Source organism: Pseudonaja textilis, chromosome 1 (assembly GCF_049901715.1).
Source record: "Pseudonaja textilis isolate UNSWEBS1 chromosome 1, rPseTex1.2, whole genome shotgun sequence".
NCBI lineage: Eukaryota > Metazoa > Chordata > Lepidosauria > Squamata > Elapidae > Pseudonaja > Pseudonaja textilis.
Window position 1 is genome coordinate 192186716 of NC_141990.1, and position 20190 is coordinate 192206905.

Genomic DNA, 20190 nt, shown 5'->3' on the forward strand with positions numbered 1-20190 from the left:
TAAGTGGTAGAAACTGGGAAAGAGAATTTTTTTCCCCATCAACAGAATGTAGACAGCTTCTACATATTTTAGTATTACCGAGTGGAATAAAATATATTGAAATATAGTTAACTATATGAGCTTTGAAAGTGAGCTCTCCTCCTCCTTCTAACCAGTTAATCAGCTCTTAGTTGTCCATCACATTAGAGATTCAGCAGATTCTATTTCATTTATCTTTAAAATGCCTGTTCTGAGTATCTACCTAATTACCTGAATGCAAATTGGAAGAATTCCCAATTCGATTTGAAAGCAGGCAAAATGTTATCATTATTGAAAATGGAAAGAGCGAGTTCTATTTACTTGGAGGTGTATGAGAATGATGGTATATTTATTTTTACTTTTGTAAAATCAATGTTTCAAAACAGAGAAAAGCTCATAAAATAGACTGCCTCTCAGAATGCTGCACTGCATCATATTTAAATAATTAGACTTCTGTTTTAGTGAATTGTGTCCACTTTTAGGTTAAACAGTGATAAAAGCATGAATATTAGTATGATTAGGAAATTATATCATGCCACCAAATGATTGATTGAAAACTGGAAGAAGTCTAACCATGAAATATGCCAAAAAGGAAGCACATTTTATTCACATCATCTTGCCATTGGATTAAACAACCTACTGTAAAAGAAAATTGCCATTGCTTGCCTGCTTGTTTTATTTTATATAATATATATCAGACAAGCTAATAAAATAAATGAATAAGTCACAGGAGATATTGTAGCAAAAACAGCCATGTGCCTAAAATGATTGTGTGGTTACCACCCCAGAGAGGAGGGGTGCACATTAAATTGTTTCATTACTAATTAGTACAGAGACTAGGTAAGAACCACTGAGTCTCATGTAAAATGTAGGAATGCCTAGGCATCCCTTAAGATGAACATCCCTTATCAAATTATCCAGGGAAATACTCCCAAGTACAGAGTCAGAAAAATGCCCGTATTATTATTTCTTCTTCTTTTTTTTAATGAAACCCGTTTATTGATGTTTTTTCATTTATGGCCTGTCCCCTAAAGGCTGCTGCAACATTTGAAGTCCACGGTGGGGGAATGAAGCTGAGAGACCACTGCAGGATTCCCTATTTCAAAGCTTAACCAATATTCACCATTGACACAGCCATTCATCTGTGCTGGGCTGTTGGAAATCTTTTCTCTGGTTTTGCACTCCCTTCAGGGAGCAATACTTTAAAGAGCAAACCCCTATTGAGAAGAGAGAAATCTCAGCATGGCCAGCGGTGCCAGGATTCGAATTAATGTTGTCCATTTGCAGCAGCTAGGCATTGGAGCTCCCAACATATTAAGCTGGTGCCCTCACTGCCAGGGCTTTGTTTACTTGCATAGCACTTTGTGGCACTTCAGTTTTATTATTCATCCCCCACATACAACCACCCAGCCAAACATACTCTCTCAGTGAATGACAAGACACTATTAGCATGTGCCTGAATTACAGAGAGCAAAGAAATTTGATTTTAGTGTCTGGCATGCTTTTAACTATGGGTGTATGCAACAAATTAGCACACACTGATACAGCTACAGAAAGGTAAATAATTACAAAATTTACTTCTGTTGAGTAGTTTAACACTTGTCACTTATTTTGCAGTTGCTGACACCTCAGATCTCTATTTTGGCACATATCAAGTTTTGACATGACTAAACCTACAGCTTTGTGCCTCTTCGCGTACATTATCTCTTCTCCAGGAGAATCACTGAGAAGGCGTAGGCTGCCATTAAATCTTAAATGCATGGAGTCAACACAGAAAATTATTCTTTATTTCATTTCCATTCCCTTTGTTACAGATAAGTATCTAGGCAGATTTGTTGTGAGAAGTTTTAAAATTGACACAGGGTCTTTTTATAAAGAAGAACATACGTTTATAAAGAAAGCATGCATTTCTGGGCACAAAGGAGGTTACCTGACTCAGTCCAATTGTTTTAGCCCAAACAGCTTAAGAAGTAGTCCCTGACAAAAATACTCACTTGAAAAGAGCCATTCCACAGATTTTAATGGAGTTCTGTTTCAAAATAAACAGCGTCAACTGCCCTAGTCTGAAATGCTGTGAGGGCAATAAATGTTTTGATTTGGGTGGGGATGAAGCAGGACAACCAAAGCTCCATGGAAAAGACTCACGTTGGTTTCAACAGGAGTTTGGCATTTGCAGATTGTATATCAATGCGCAAGGGCTGTGCAACGCTGCTAGGAAGGGAGGATTGAATGGAGCACCTGACCAAGCTTACTCAAAGCCTTGAAGCACTGGGTCCTTTTGAACACTCAAGGGCCTCCACAGGCCCTCTGATTATGGACAAACACAAAATTGACCCTTCAAGACAACCCGGCTTTCTACCATTTGGGAAGGCATCTTTTGAAAGAGCTTATACATGTTTATCTCCCTATTTCATGTGAGAGTTTTGGACAGCATATGTTCCTCTCCTGATCTGTTGAATAGAGTACCAAATAAAGGCCAACTTGTAATGAAATTTATAGTTGTAATTTGTAAGTCAATTCTGTTCAGCTAGAATGCTTAGTTTGTAAGGCAGTGCAACCTTGTTAGTTATTATATCACGGCCAAAATAACAAGTTATACCTTAGGGTTTTTTAACAGGATGCTTTGTGGTTGATCTAAAACATGCACGCTACTTGTTTAAATATTTTTAAGCATTCTAGCATGACTGAAAAACATTAAATTAAAAGATACTTAAAAGACTCTTAAAAGTGTCTTTCTTAAGGCAGTCGTGCAAAGTAGCAGTTTTTAACCATGCGTTTAGGGCGCTTCTCAGCAGTTCAGACCTTTTTAAAGAAATGTCATAACTAGTTATCATCAACATAAAGTAGCTCATCAAAGCTACCTAGCTGCAACCTTATATCTTTAAATATCAGCCCATGCCCTCCAACTATTTGTAATATCACACACATCTCTCTTCAGTCCAGTCAAGAGATGCTACCTATTTCAGTCATTTTTGTAGGGATGTTTTTATCTGTACAAATAGTAACCTTAAACATGTATAAATGTTTGTTAAACAGCAAAGTCTTTGTTTATGATAAATTCCTAGGACGTACATCATAAAAATGTTAGACTGGCAACAAATAGAGATATCTTACGTGCTTTATTTTTTTTTAAATCAATTATCCAAATTATTTCCAATTTATGCTATAATGAATCATCTGAATATAACCAAAGCAGATAACTGGCAGCGATCTCTTTAATTGAAATAAAATATTATAAAATAAATTCATATATATTCAGTGAAATTGGGATGGAACAAAAAAACAACAACACCCTAACAAACATTTTGTTAATACTAATTAAAGTACCATTGGTCCAGTAGCCCAATCCTATTGAGCTATTTAGAATTACAGTTCAATAGTATTCTGCGGATCATGGATTTCTCACCCTTGTTTCAGAGTTATCTAAGAGCAGCCATCTAGATTTGCCAAAGTTGATCATTGATTCAGTTTGTCAAGTTGAGATGTGCTGGATATTTTTCCTTCCCATAAATTTCTATGGACAAGAGTGTATTCACTCTTGTGACTTGTAATATTTATTAGCTGAAATCTTCTGTTATGTTCTGAGGATGGTTCTTCTCATATATGACCATCATCAAGAATATAAATGACATTGCATGCATTATGAGGACAATATGTAGGTGACATGAATTATATAATTGCAAAATGAGGCAGATTTGAAATTAGTGTGAAGCCGGTATGTAGTGTGATGACACTTTGATGCATGCTATGTTATTGGGGACATTCTCAGGGAGATAAAAGCGAATGATGCAAAACAGCATAATAAAAATGTAATAACATTAAATATCAGTAATGTCATAAAATCTGATATCTGAACAATATGGCCAATTTGCCAATTAAGCATTAAACATTTAATCACACTTGTAGTAATGATAGTCTTCAATATATTTCTGAAGCTGATTAGCATTTTTGAATATTAATTATGTAACTGGGAATTACCGCTTTTGAGATAAAGTGGTGTACTACATTAAATATAAGCCTACCTTGGTCTTCATTTTCCCATATCTTGCTACTTCTCCAAATCTCTTCCCAGTTAACTTCTACAATTTTCATACAGCACTATAAAGTATAATACAATCAGACTCAGAATGCACACGTGATGTATATGAATATTTTTATAAATCAGATCTTGTAATCCTTGTGTGATTTTTATATTATGTATGTAAAGTACACAACTATTCTTCAGTGTTTTTTCTCAATTTTGTAGCCATTTCTTCTCTCTCTCTCTCTCCCTCCCTCCCTCCCTCTTCCTCTCCTTCCCTCCCTCCCTTCTCTCTCTCTCTCCCTCTCCCTCCCTCCTTCCCTCCCTCCCTTCTCTCTCTTTCTCTCTCATCTCATTTCTTTGCTTTGCTGCAAGTTTGTAATAGAGGGCAGTCAAGGTGATAAAATAGAAAGAAAGGGGGAAAGATCTTGTAATACAGATATAGAGGCAAGTTCCATCAACTAGATTATGTGATGGTGTTTAAGGCAATCCTATAGCCAACTTCAATTCCTTCAGTGGTTTTAATGTCAATTAATAAAAAAAAATAAGCTAATGTATAATTTTTTTAAAAAATATTTCACCCACTGTGATAAACATTGCCTTGTAATTTCCTAAAGGATGGCCTTTTATGGTTATTTGTTTGTTAAAATTTATTGAAAATCTGATATTCATTTTATTTGTTAATATTTCTTAATAATAGGTATTAAGTGTGCCACATGTTTATAGTTACACATACAACTATCAAAGATGCAGGCTTACTTTACTATTGTAATTATTTCATTGATAATACTTTAGATATCCTGACCAGTAGCACATTATTTAATTCTTCCAGCAATATCAGGACAAAGGCTAATTGACATATGTATACATGTTCAATTCACCCTATTTTCTGGAATATGTTTATAATTAAGGCTACGCCATGGTCTGAAGCGCTGTCATCCATTTCTCCTCCCAATATTTAATGTATATCCTGCAGTGGTTACATAAATTATCAATATTAAGTTTTATTCGCTGCTTAGGACATACAATTATTAATTACAGCTGATTGCAACATGTAGCAAAACTTGGCCAATGTAAACAAACAAACAAACAAACAAACAAACAAATTCCTAGTGGCCTCATTGGACCACTATGGAGCCATCTCATAGAGGAACCTAACACCTGCTTAGAGGATGGGTAGAATAGGAAACTATCTCTTCTCAAGTTCTCTTCTTTCCTTTAAATCATTGGTCCTCAAACATTTTAGTCTCGGGACCCCTTTCCATTCTTAAAAGAGACTGAGGACCCCAACAGTTTTGGTTATGCAAATTATATCTATTGATATTTACTGTATTAAAAATTAAAGCTGAGACTTTGAAAAATATTTATTTGTTTAACTCTGTTGTGTTATTCCCAGACAACACCTTTAAGAACACTTTATTTAAATTGATAGAATGGGATGTTTTAGAATTTGGTTGCCTTTGTGGCCCATACCAAAACTGCCCCAAAGGTCATTAACTATATTTTAACTATCCTGTCAACTTCCCACTATGGCTAATAAAAATCTATCTTGCAATAATTTATATTGCTTGAGATAACAAAGGAACAGCACACTCTTTGCTTTGTTCTCATTGTTTTTGATAACAGTTATGGATGTCTTCCCCTTGCTGAAAGATCAGTTTCTACAGTTCACATGTAAGTTGTTTGTGGGAGATGGCATATATCATTAATAAAAACTTGAGTTTAGCTTTATCTATTTTTTAAGTATTTTTGTCAGTTTGAAATAATTTTAAGATAAACTAAATAATATTAATATCTTTTAAAAATTGCTTTTCAGATTGAGAATACATTCGGTCATCAATCTGTTTCTGGGTTATAGTTTAGGAGGACCTGGTATGTTAGAACAAATATATGTTCTCACAGTGTGAGAATGAAAGCATGGGTTGTTGTCTTGAATGCTTTCACTTTTTAAAAATTATCAGTTTACATGTTGATCCTTTTTTTTAAAAAAAAAGTTGATTTATAACTATTTCTATGCAGTACTTGCTGAATCTTTGTGGTGCTTTTGATATTTAAAAATCTATGTCACTAATTATTGGGTTTTTATGAGTTAATATACCTAGTCATGTTACTTAAGTATTACCAAGGTGGCTATAGGATGGTGCTTATTATTAGAATTAATTTCTATTAAAATTAATAACATGTAAGGAATTGCTCACAAAAGTTTGCAAAAACATATGTAACAGTCTATGATAAATTATTTTTATATTATACATATTTTCTTTGGAATTCAGGCTAAACAGAGTTGACTAAATGTTAAAATAATAACTTTTTAAATTCCATGCCTAACATATACAACCTGCCTTTTGAAACTCATCTATAATTTCAACCTCTTTCCTAAATCATGTTTTGAGTGAGCATTAGGAAAGGTTGAGATGCTTTTTAAAATCTGCTGTGGAAATATTAACTGTAATTTTGGTTAAATATAAGGATCTCATTCTCAAATGTAGTCTTGGAGGCTGAAGGACTGTAGATTAGATTGCAATAAATCTAACACTGCAGTCACCAATTCCTCCAGCTTAATTATGACACTACTAAATGTGAAAATCTATTCAGTGCTAGGAACACTTTTCACATTACATTCCTGCTAAAGATTGGCTGTTAAGAGCTCATTATTGGTAGTTTTCTAAAGAGCGGTTTATTAAACACTGTTACCTAATAAGCATCTTTGGTGGTGCAAATTGCTGAAAACAGTAATGAGACTGATTAGACTTCGTTTCAATTACGACAGCTTGTCTACCAGGCAAAAAAAAAAAAAAAGCAACCGGTCCCTTTTTTTTTTAATCTGGGTATAAGACATTACATGGTTTAAAAGGAAAACACTACCTCTGTGTTTCCTTTCCACAGTTCAGTAATGAATAGAAAGAAGCTGCCCGATTGACATAGAAAACAAAAGGGACAGAGGCATAATTCTTTGGGCTTTAAACCTGCTAAAGCTTTCTGAGACATGATATGATTATACATTACTAGATATACACACATGTATGTTGATGTACTGTCTGCTTTTTATTTTAAGAGATAGCAATAATTGAAAGGAGCTTTCTTTGCAAAGTGGCATTTAAAATGTATACATTTGTTAATTAGCACACTTTGCATCTCAGACTTTTTTTTTTATCCTAGCTATTAAGTTTTTCTGATTTGTCAAGGTAAATAGAACCATTCAACTTTTAAAATCAGGCCCCTTGCAAAATTGTTTTAAACTACCCGAGCTGATTGTGTTAGGATGCTTAAGGAAATATTCATTCATTTCTAAGTTTAGCTTGGGCGTAAAAATGTGTTAACTATATTTAATGACTGTCTCTCTATTAAATCATGCCTTGAACATTATTACGGAAAATAAGGGTGGGAAATGTGGTTAAGTCCTTAAGTGTTTAGCTGTCACTGTTGCCGTTTAGTTGTTGCACTGGCAAGATTTAAAGAATATGTGTGAAGTAATAGAAGGTCTTGTTTTAAGGCTGTCTGAGATCTCTGGATTATACATACATACATACATACATATATACATACATACATACTCTTAAGTTTTCGCCGGTACTTACATGTATGGTATTCAGCTTTGTTTGGGTATTTTCCCATGTCAGTATAGTTGTGCTTTTAAAGTTGTAGCAACATTTCGGCAGAATCTCATCTGCCACAGAAGCCTGATGATGGCAGATGAGATTCTGCTGAAACGTTGCTACAACTTTAAAAGCACAACTATAATGACGTGGGAAAAAACAATGAGAATTTAATGTTCTAGAATTTGCTGTGATACAGGTCAGGAAGGCACATGAAAGACCAGTTATTGGTTCATCAAATGTATTCCAGGCTGTATGAAAGGCCATGTAGCTTAAAACAAGCAAACATCATAACATCCTTTTTGATGAGGGCTCAAAACAATTGGGATTGGCTAGTTAAAATACTGTTTACATTTAGTGAGAGGGAAATCTCAACCATGAAAATATGGAGTATGGAGTACAATATCACCAAAGAATACTTGGCAATTTATTGCATGGTAAATTAATATTCAGCTGCTATTTTTTTTTTTTATCTACTAAATTCAAGAGATTCCCGAACTCACTGAAGGGTGCTGTTTAAATTGAATCATTTTACTGTTTGCTTTGGCAGAAGTCCAACTTTATGGTAAGCATATATAATTGTGGATATTATCTTAATTAGTTGATTTGAAAGCAGAACGGGTGAAAGGAAAAATAAATACAAAGTTTTGGGAATGATAGAGCAGGTAGACTGCTTGGGTGCTCCGTATCTTAGCTCTGTACCCCTTAAAAAAATCTTACATGTTAATACCACATCACCCACGCTGTTCCTTCCTTGAATTAAACCTCCAGTTTCATTGTAAAATGCATGTTGTTTCTGTGAACTGGGGCAATATGGAAATAGTGATGATAGGGAAGTAGTACTAGTTTAAATATTTGTGCTCAAGTATATACATATTTTAATATGCCAATATAATGGATGAATTTGGGTTTCATGGTAAATAATAAATTATGAAGGCAATGATATGTGATGTCTGAATGTATGGAATGCATTCATTTGCATATACCCTTAGAAATTTCAGAAAGTTTCAACAATGGCTATCTTCCTCCAGGCCTTTTCCGTTTCTTTTAACAGTTTACTGGCTTATAATTGTTTGTCTTGTGTATTTTATGGGTCGAAAAAAAATGTACATGAACTGTGATAGCAGTTTCAAATTCCTTCCTCAAACTATTTTATTTCAAAATCTTTCATTGGAAGAATAGGCAAGGAAACATGTTGATGGACTGCATAGTTGAAAGATTTCAGCAAAGGGAATGCTAATTTTACCCCGAAGTTCTAGTGTGTCAATTTGTTTACTCATCTCTTGTCAAAAGAGGAGACAATATATTGTAGGAAGAAAAGAAGGCTGGATCTGTAAACAACTAAATCAAGATTCCCCTTGCCCTTTTAATTTAACAAAAATTAGTGCTGTATCAGATTAATTTAGGCAACATTGTCTTTGGGAGTGCTGTGTGATTAACTGTACTTATTACTCTGACAATTATATTTCATAATTCATGCATTTTTATACAATACTTCAAAAATATATTTCTATTCACGAAGTGTGTGTGTGTGTGTGACCTACGAAGAGGTGTGTTTTGTACAATATGTAGGATGATGGGAAAGGGAATAAACTATGTATATGTGTATTTAGTCTACTAAAACCATTATGCTCTTAATCCTATACTACATCAGTAGCATGCCAAAGCAGTTTATCTTCATACATCACCTTGTATATAAGAAACCACCCTAAACCCAGAAAACCTCATTTCATATGTAGTTTTCTTTCCCCCACAGCTCTCTTGGATCAAAGTTATTTTCTTCAGGCTGAACTAAATTATACGCAGGTCCTAGGAGTGAAAGACATTGAATTAATGCACCATGTCACCCAGACATGGCTATAGAATATTTCTCTCCAAGCCTGAAATGCAACAGCTTTGTACAATTGCATTAAAAATTAATATATGAATTACCAAATTATATCAAAATGTGTAAATAACCCAAACATTCTGCAAAACCTTTTCCAATTTGTAGGAAAAAGATTTTCTCCCCAAAAGTATTAGATTATAAACTGTATGTAATTCTCCTTTTGATAATAATCCAACTGAAGTAGCTGCATATCCTGATGGGCTAGGTAGAAACACTAGAAGTGGAAAAGTGAAAGGAAAACATATACGTTTTATTACAGATGTGTGTGGCATATTAGCCTCTAAATCTGCGCAGTGATACTAACTCAGTTACTCAGTGATTGACTACCATTTATTTTAAACTTTCCAGATTGTTCTTTACCTTCATGTACTTCAAGAGAACACACCAGTATAGAGAAGCCTCTAGAATTAACCCTCCTGAACTTATCAAATGTACATTTTGTGTGTGTGTTCCCGCATGTTGAATCTTCAGGATTAAAAGTAGGCAGTTGGTATTCATCTGCTTGTTGCAGTGTTTTAAATTTTTTGGAAAAAAAAGGAGGGGGGGGCATTCTTGAAGCAGCACAGTGTAGAAAAAATGAAAATGTTGCTGATTAACCTAGTGTTAATAGTTCCTAGGACTTAAGAAAATGAAAAAAAAAAAACCCACTGCCTTATTCAGCAATCTGCTACCAGCAGATCTGCTTGCCAGTAAAAGCCCAAGAAACTTCGGGGTTTTTTTTCTCTCTCATTAAATAGAAGGCTTTGGTGGAATGGTAATAAAAGAGAGTAACTTGGCCTCCTAAGAAATAGATGACTAGGGGATAGTAATGAGATCACCATATAGAAACTTCATGAAGGGCTTTCACATGTGCATTGGTCCCTAGCAGGTACTAAAACTGACATTACTAGAAGCTGAACAGATTGTTGATCCTTATCAACAAATAGACAAAAAGCAGAACGAAGGGCAGAGACTACCACTTTAATCTTTGTATGGGTAGGACAAATACTTTTGGAAAGCTGAAGGATTTTCTACAAATCTGTAAACACAGAGTTATGCAAAGTTCTTTTTTAAGTTAATGAAAAACCACAGAATGATCGCCATTCTATAACTACTCTGTGGTTCTGTTCAGTATTCAGAGTTTGTTAAATAAAACTAGAAATTAGATTGAGATATATATATTTTCCTTATGGACCAATATAACATACTTCTTTTGCTTGAATATTATTTTTTTCTCCTAGACAAGTGAAAATGCTCAAGCATTTTTTTCTGTAAACATAATTCTGCAGAAGCAACTAAATAAGTGACATAGTCACATATCAGTGGGAAAGCTTTGGAATTCATTGAGGACTTATATCTGAGCAGACATATACAAAATTGCACTATAAGTGTCTCTGGCACATTACCAAATTTCATCCCTATTTACATAATTGACTAGTAAACACTGACCTTTACCATGGCAGAAGTCAAATGTCATTAATAAGAATTAGTAGTAAAACTCAAGATTAATGAAATAGTTTCTGGAAATGATTGAATTTCAATCTAATTTCCATTTTGGCTGAAAACACAGGCATGTAACAGAACTATCTATGGAATACCATAAATCATTTTTCATATTGTTTCTTATATACTGTGGGCTTTATTTAATGAATATTGAAAAAATAGTTTGTCTGTAATGCATATGTTACATATTTTAATTGTCTTTGGCCTCATTTAAATTATGGAGAAGAGGATTTTTTTTAAAAAAAAAACTATTTCCACTAACTGTTGATTTTTTCATATACATAATATTAAAAGCAATAATAAGAACTAATACAAATTAATTAGAACAGAGAAAACACAAAAGAAAAAAGAGAAAGATATGAAGAAGTAGGTTCTAATACTCCATCACGACAGTTTTAAGTTTAAGTATATTTTAACCTCTCCTAATTTACATCATGATTCTCTTCTTTCTACAGTCTATCCTGTCTAATCATCAAAAACATAAATTATTTTTATGCACAAAGTCCTTAAGTAAATGTAAACGTTGTCCTTTCTTTAAACCAGTTTGTCATCTCAGTGAGCTCTATCAATTTTATCAACCATTCCTCCATGGTAGGTAGTGTCGAATCATTCCATCTTTACGCATATGATAATTTTGCCACAGTAATAGTGAAAAATTCTGGCTTCAATTGATATTAATCTTTAAAATCCTTTGCTCCTTAATGTTGATCTGAGTTTTGAATATGTTTGATCAAAATTAAGCTCTTCTGAGTCCTGTTGACTTCAGTGTGACATTGCTAAGTATATTTTTAATATTCCCCCCCAAATCAGCAGGAACAATAGTGCTTAAATATGGCTGGATTATATTATTTGATTTTTTTTACAAGAAATTAAACCTATTAGTAAATGGAGTAAGAAATAGTCCCAATGTTATATGCAGTAAACACTGATAACAAACCACTGTATAAATCAGAGGTGAAAACATCTGGATGGGAACATGATGTTGAGAACTTGAGGTACCACTATGGAGAATTCTAATTGAGTTGTCCTTTTGTAATCAATTTCAATCAAAAAAGTTGATTTTATTAAATGATTTTGTCCTTATAATAAACAAAAACAGTAGCACAATTTATGTGTTTTCTAATTAGTTGCCTTGTTCCCTAGTTGATATGTTAAACATTCACTTCAATATCAATTTTTGCTAGTATGAGAGTTCAGCAGTTCTTGCTAAATAAGTTAAGGCCAAAATGCTTTCATAAATGTTAGAAGCTAAAGCATCCAAATGAGGAGAATATTGCTGGTGAGGGAATGGAAGTAAGAGTAATTTGCTGGGACTGTAATTGAGAGTCACGAGGTGTGATTTAAAAAGAATAATTGCATAGTGTAACCATATTAAAGTTAGGAATCTATAGGTTTAGACATGATCTTCTAATAAGTTGCCAAAGGTTCATTGTATTGTTATAGAAGTTAAACTATTTAATAATGGAGAACGTAAGGCTTTAATTTCCTCAATATCCATGATGCAAATTCTTCTGTAATCAAGGACCTGTAAGAAAATGGAAAGACAAATCTGTCAAGGACGATCCAGTAGCTTGAGCAGTAGTTTGGGCTTTTAAACAACCACTTTGTCTACTTTTGCATCCTCCTTTCATTTTTTCTATGACCAGAACAATTGCATTAACAGAATAGTTGCATCATCATCTTCGCCATCATGATTGGTCTTGTTGTTATTAACCATTTAAATATAATATATTTTTCTCCCTATATGCTGACATTTCACGTTCATTTTAAGCTGTTATTATTGATCACATATAGGTGCTGGCCAAAGGCCAACCTAAAAGCATAGGCGACTTCTTGTTTCTTTCAGGCCAATGACCACAAGGATATTTGAAAGAAGAAAATGGCCTTTAAGGTACCATTTGTTCATGTACTTACAAGCCATTGTAATACTCATGGCCATCCATGAAGCTCCACCTTATTAGAATGCTCACTCTTACTTCTCTTAAGCCCATCCTTATCCTTATTGCCTGGGAATGCTTTCTGTCTTTCCAACTACCTTTTCCTGAATTTGTAGGAAGAGTGCTAAATAAAGTACTATTCTGCATCCAGTTAAAACAGTTCTTACATTAGAATTATTTGAGATGTATTCATGTACATAAAAATAATGCTAGATTGGCCCTTGAGCATCTTCAGCTCAAAGAAGCCATACACTTAAGAGCACTTGAATTATTTTAAAAATCAGGAGTAGAAGGCAGTCTGACAGGTGCCAAAAGAGGCATTTATGGGTCCCAGTAATGCTCAAAAGTCCTTTGTTATCTGCTGTGCTATTCTAACAGGCAGTTTGAGTGTTAACTCTAGCCTTCTGAAATAATAAAATCTAATCCATCCTTATCCTTAAAATGAAGCTTGCAAATTACAGGAACGTGTATTTTCGGTTTCTCATATACATCTATATAGCTATATAAAATATATGTGTATTCCTACATGAATATATTTGTGCAGAGATGGCTTGTGTAAGTCTGTCTTTTTAAAATTGCAGAACTACAAATCAAAATGGTCTCTATTAAGGATCTGATTCTTAAAGATATTGAGTATCTTCAGTTCAATGAAGCCAAACACTTGAGAGCACTTGACATCTTTGAGCACTGGGATCTCATCCGAGTTGATGGATGTTTCACCTCTGATGTGGTATCAGGTGTCTGTATTCAATCACTTCAAACTAATTATTATAGTCCATGTTCTAAATGTTTAGTCCTGGATGGCTCCTAGCACTTGAAAAACGGGGAGAATAGAACTGCCTAATAGAACAAAGGCTATGCTGTTGCAATAATCAATGTATACTACTCTGTTTTTAGTAAATATGAATTTGAGGTTGAGGCTGAGGTTGACTTAAGATATTCTGAAAGGCTCAGGATTCAGAGTTGGTTGTTTCAGCCGCAAATAGACCTTATGTTTTTTTTACTTATCACATTTCTTTTTCCTTTTAATGTATGGTAGCAGGGAGGGACAAATAAAAAAGTCCCCATTCCCATATTTCATGTGGATTTAATACAAATTAAAATGAATGCAAATTAACTAATTCCAATTATATATGCAGTTGATTTTTCCCCTGTCTTTTATATTACTTAAATCTAATGGTTTGCTCTGCTGTCTTTTACCTCTCTATATCTAGTGGCTTGGTAGATTTTATGGAAGGAAGATACACAGTAAAGTGGTCATTTGTGGGAGTGAAGATCCCTATTGCATCAAGTGTCTTTGGGCCAGTATGTCCTTGCTGAGTGACTGCTTCTATTTCTCTGCTTCTTTTCTATTTTAAAAATGGGGGGAAAAAAACAAGTAAATAAAGTACGGAGGTAACTTTTGCAAAAAGAAAAAGAAAAAAAAGTTAATTTTTACATGTCCAAAAGGAAGGAGAAAACACCTACAAAAGATGTTGGTTTTGCATACAACAGATAAGTGACTAGTTGTGAAATTTCCAATTACTGATTTTTGTTTAAGGGCATTACTGGAAATGAGCACTTGTACATATGGTGGGGAGCAAGGGACAAGGCCAGTGGCTTTGGCAAGGAATATGCACAGGCAAAGCTGCCATCAGTCTGCTTTTAATGGATAATCGGATGCATGTCTCACTTACAGCTTTAGCTCTTTGCCCTTTAATTCGGTAGACCAGCCCTATTTAGCACAGCACTTATTTACAGCCTAAAATGAACAGAACGTTATGCTGAATTCTTTGATGGTACAATGGCAAGGACATAAAATTAACACAGATGGAGAGACAATTGTTTCTTTTTGCCTTGATTCATACTGAACTAATGTTCGTGAGAAGAAGGGGAAGAAAGCAGTACGCCTTCAGCATGAAAGGGTTCAAGATTTTTCAACTCTTTTCTGGGCTTTTGGATGCTTCCTCCATTTTCTTCTTTCTACAGGAAAAGCAAGTCTTTTTGTTTTGTTTTCTTTTGCTACTGGAATGGCCAATCTTAATATATTTGGCTTAATGGTTAATCTGAAAAGCAGTTAATCCCTTTGATCACACAAGTTGGAATAAAAGCACCAAGTAATAGCAAAGGTGGTTATAGAAGGAACTCAACGATAATTTCTACTAAATCATTTAAAACACAAGAAAACAAAAAGTATCTGGTTCTCTCTCTCTCTCTCTCTCTCTCTCTCTCTCTCTCTCTCTCAATAAGAGGACTGGGTTCTGGATTACTTTTCTCTTTAGACATTCATTAAATTTTGAACAGTTTGCATTATTTCGTGTTAGATACTGTCCATCTGCATTTGCCGAATGGAGCACTTCTAAATTCTAAATTAATTCTAAAATGTATCTTCTTTAGTCTTGACAAGTTTAGAGGTAATTTAAAGCAGGGAACAGGGCACATTTATGAAGTTGCTGGCATATCTCTACATATGGTACTTTGTGCAAATTCCATAAAATATTCTGAAATGACATTTTTTTTTCCTTTTAAATTATAGATAATGAAATGGTGAAAACACCTGGAAGGAAAGAAATCAAAGCAGAACTGCTTTGATTTGAAACAGTTCTGATTATTTTAATTTGCACCACAGAAAAATATAAAAATGGACCCTCATTTGTACAAGAAAGATTTTTCTAGAACCATTTACAACTCTTTCATATCTTCATTCTTAGAGAGGATATTTCCTGTCTTTAGTATTTATGTCTTTAGTATCATTTTTTTTTGTTTTTATCTTTTATTACAAATAGAGATATACTAATAAAATTACCCATGTCAGAGGTCAAATATTAATATACTGATATAAATTTAGCCTCACTGATCTCTATTTCAATACAAATTGCTTGAGAGCAGAGTACAGTTACTATTACCACTTATTTTATAATAATTATGCAGCTTGCCAACTTTTTTCAGACCCTAACAGCTTTATCCCACAATATTCCTTCTTTTTAATCTTTGATCTGCCAGTCTTGGTGCAGCTGTGGATGCCGGAATAAAACCACTTTAAACAGATAATGATTTTGTAATTAAACATTAACTTTCAAATGCCGCTAAGTGATACAACTAATAGAGGAAAAGTTTACACTTTAGGAAAACAGGCCCTTCCCCTTAAATTCATATTATAACTTCTGAAATGCTGCCTTTTACAACCTTTGTTAAATGCACTGGTACTTAGCGTGCGTCAATAAATAAACTTTCAATTATTGTGCAGAGAGTAAATCCAACAGCTCGGATAGCAATCTGAAACCAATGGGCTATCTAGTAATTATGCCAAATAAATAGTTTTGATGCATGTGAACATTTATGCCAGAGGATGAATACAATGAAAACCCGACTTGTTTTTCAAGGCTCAATTTTTAAAAAAATAGATACATATTTTAAATTGTGTATTTATGTATGTGTATGTGTATATGAGAGAGAGAGAGAGAAAGATAGACTGTTTTACACCAAGTTAGCCATTACATTAATATTTGCATGCCACTTTTCCCTCACTCATGTATACCCTCTAATCTTCATTCAGTTTGTATTTTCCTGTGTGTAAAAGAATATCAAATACAATCAAGCTCCATTAACATGACTAAAATTGTTGCCACAGACTGCTTTGGAGTGTGTGCCAGTAAGTGCTTCTAATTCTTACCCTATTAAAATATTCAAAAAAGCCTATTGAATTACCCTACTCTTTATGCAGGGAATACAGCGGTAGAAGACGAGGAGTTTAGCATGTCGTTCACACAGCCTAAGACAGAAGAAGGGAGAGTATCTTCTGCCCTATATAACAGGAAACAGAGTGATCAGAGAGACTGTAGACTGAAGTCAATAGTTACCATTTATATTGTGCGCAAACAGCACAACAAGCTGGGTCTTGTCAGTTGTGCAAGAATACAAGATAGCTATAGACATGGATACAGCATACGTCTGCACACACTTACAAACACCCAGCTTGTGTATGCTCATAGTTTTTCTGTTAGAAGACATTTCATAAATTCCCCAAGTTTTTTGCCCTGGTGCGCACCCTTGAAAATTTTAAAGTATATTACAAGTGCAACTACAAATGGCTGCTATGGGCCTTGCACAGAACAGGCATTAGGGGGAATTTGGCTACTGACAAAACATTGGGATGTCGGAGTGTTGGCCAACTTCTTAACGTGGTCTTGAGTAGGCAGTCACCTAGCACAACTTCAGCAACCCATCAGATTTATAAGGTGCATCCTAAGAGGCATTCTTCGAAATAAACTATTTTTAAATAAGGCTTTAATGTAAAAAAGAAAAGATCAAGTGGGGAACAGGTGGCAGATAAGCACCAGAATGAATGTCCACAAACACAGGGGCACTCCTTACAGACACTACATTAACCCACACTTGTTATCTAGGGACTGAGCTGTGAATTCAGATTTTACTTAAAATACAGTATATAGGAGTAACTGTGTTATACATTACTTCAAGGTGTTGAATGTGGAACAGTTTAAAAATGGCAAAGTGCTAAATAATTGATAATATACATTTATATTTTTAAGCCTTTATCCATAATTTTCCTCTGCGTTCAAATCAGTGGTGGGATTCAAAAACTTTTACTACCGGTTCTGTGGGCGTGGCTTGGTGGGTGTGGCCATGTGACTGGGTGGACGTGGCTTTTTTTGCAGCTCCCACCCATTTTTGGGGACCTTTCTAGCCTCAAAGGAGCCTCTCGGGGGGCATTTTTGCTCCCCTAAGGCTCCTCTAAGGCTCAGGAAGAAAAGGAACAGAGCATGGGAGGGGCGCGCAGCACCCTCCAAGCTCCATTTTGGAAGCTTCCTAGCCTCAGAGGAGCCTCTCGGGGGGGGCATTTTTGCTCCCCTAAGGCTCCTCTGGGGCTCTGGAAGGCAAAAAATGGAGGGGGAGGCTGAGCTCCTCCCTCCATTTTTTGCCTTCCTGGGCCTTAGCAAGGGGAATCCCGGCACAGCTGATCGTATCTACAGCTGATTGTCAGGAGGGGGGGGGGGAGAAAGATGGAGAAGATAGCAAAGAACTTTCCCAAAAGTTGTTGTTCTGTCAAAATCATTACAATTGCATGGGATTAAAATAATCTAGAAAATATAAGAGGCCCCAGCATAATAGTATTCTGCATCACTTTTGCTTTAGCTTAAGTCTGTGTTCAAGACTCAACCACCAAAAAATGTTGGGTAAAAATGGGATTCAAGGAAAGTTTAAAAGGCACAATATGGTAGGAGATGACCAGATTGAACCCGAGGGAGAGGGGTTAAACGTATCATAAGTCAGGAGTCCCTTCGTGCCCACAAGAAATCCAAGTCCAGTCCACCTTGAATTCTTTAAATTAAGGTCAAGCGCTCAGGAAATCAGGAGATTCAGGCAGTTCAAATGAGTATAAAGATTTATTGCAAGCTTAAGTTGTGTACAAGAATCTGGCCAAGTGACCATTAAGGGAAATGCATGGGAGTTAAGAATAGAAAGGAATTCCAGGTGGGCTGGACTTAGAACTCTTGCAGGTGTGAAGGGATTCCTGATTTAAGATGCTTATGACCCTTCCCTCAGGCTCAGCCCAGTTAGCTCCCACAGAAACCATTGTTCATTAAAATATTGTTCATCTCAGGTTTGCCCCAAAGCTCCTGGATGTCTTTCAGAGCAACATATATAAACTGATGAAACGAGAGTGGAACTTTGTGGGGTGGATAGGTATCATTGTGTTTCATAGAAAGCAGACAGTCAAAATTTCATGCCAGCTTTCAAGCAGTTCCATGGTTTGGGCACACTCTGCTGATACAACCATGAAATCTATTTTCTGTCAGGAAGTTCTATAGGAAGGTATCAAACCATGTGTCACCACAACTACTGTGGTGTCATGGTGGTTTGAAGGCAGTATTCCAGGCTAATTCTGCTGGCTGCCAGCAGTTTGGCAGTTTGAGTCTAACCAGTTCAAGGTTGACTCAGCCTTCCATCCTTACGAGGTCTGTAAAATGAGAACCCAGATTGTTGGGGGCAAGTCGGGAATAACTACCTTTTCAAACTGGCACATCACTTTGTTTCTGAAATAAATGGAAAAAGTACCAAACTTTGATCACTTAGATTATGTTGTGGCCTGCCTGTGGCCAGCAGAGCTGGCAGCAGACTCAAACAGTGAGGAGGTTGGGGAGGAATATGGGCCAGTCAGTCTGGGGAAGGCTCTGATGAGTGCTCGGCGTTGGAGGCAGAGATGGGGCCAGGGCCATCCATCAGTTATCAGCTGCCTTTGGAGTTGGAGATCAGTGGGGCAGAAGAACAGCTAGAGACTGTTTCCGATGTATGCATGTACAGAGCTATCAGGAGAAGGGTGGAACAAGAGTTGAATTAAGGAACAAGGGTTGACTCTGGGAGTAAAGGCACAGGTGAATGGCTCCTCCCATTGGGAATAAATAGGAGCAAAAGTGGAGTGGTGTTTGCAGGAGACAATTAGTTCGTTTAATTAGTGTGAATATCTGCTTATCTAAGTTAGTGACTCCCCAAAACACCTTGCCAAGTATTTCCTTGTACAAGTGTTGTGCCTGGCAACTCTCCAAGCTGCTAAAGTCTGTCTCTGCAAATCACCCTTGAAAGTCTGTTTACCGGGACTTTGGATACGAATGATAGAAATTATTAGCCAAATAAAAAGGGGTTTTGTCAGACAAGGAGTCTGTTTTGGGATTTTGTGAAGCCTAGGTCAGAACAGATTCCTTTTATAAAATAGTAGCACCCGTATGAAAATTAAAAATACTTTCTCAGGGAAAATATATATGCCAGTGGTTTGCCAGCAAGGTTGCAGTTAAATAAATCCCTTTCCAAATTTTGTATATGATGCTTATTTTTATCAAAGAAGAGAAGCTTTAATCTATTCTAGAAGCTTGAATTTCCTGCTTTTTGTGTTTTATAATTTCTGAAAACTTAAAACTCCAAAGATGTAAGCATAAAGGAAAGATTTTTTGTTAAAAAGAACTATGAGGTTAATGCATTAGAGTCTCTTTAATTTTTCCCACTATTTAATAAATACCCTGCTTGTGATTTTTTTTCTTGCTGTTTCCAACATAATGTGAAATATTGTGAAGAAACTGCTGATAATTTCTTAATGAAATTAGGTGCTTCTATAAATTACATTTAATTGAAATTGTGAAAATATAGCTTTCACGAACCCGATGAACAGATTGCTTGAGTCCCATCTTTTTTTAACTAAGCTGAGGATTCAAACTTCATAATCTCATATGAAACTTTTAGTATTGGGCTTAAGTT

At 35.3% G+C, this 20190-nt stretch overlaps 1 protein-coding gene across 3 annotated transcripts in view; it reads left to right on the forward strand.

Moving 5' to 3' along the window:
• The window catches only part of FIGN (fidgetin, microtubule severing factor), a 128407-nt gene that overhangs the window by 103134 nt on the left and 5083 nt on the right, over positions 1-20190 (forward strand). The window contains exon 1 of one of the 3 annotated variants that reach the window (XM_087920060.1): positions 14990-15050. The exons of the other annotated variants lie outside the window; for them this stretch is intronic. The gene's annotated coding sequence lies outside the window, so the exon portion shown is untranslated. Of the gene's footprint in view, positions 1-14989; positions 15051-20190 lie in introns of those variants that run through there. 3 annotated transcript variants of the gene reach the window in all.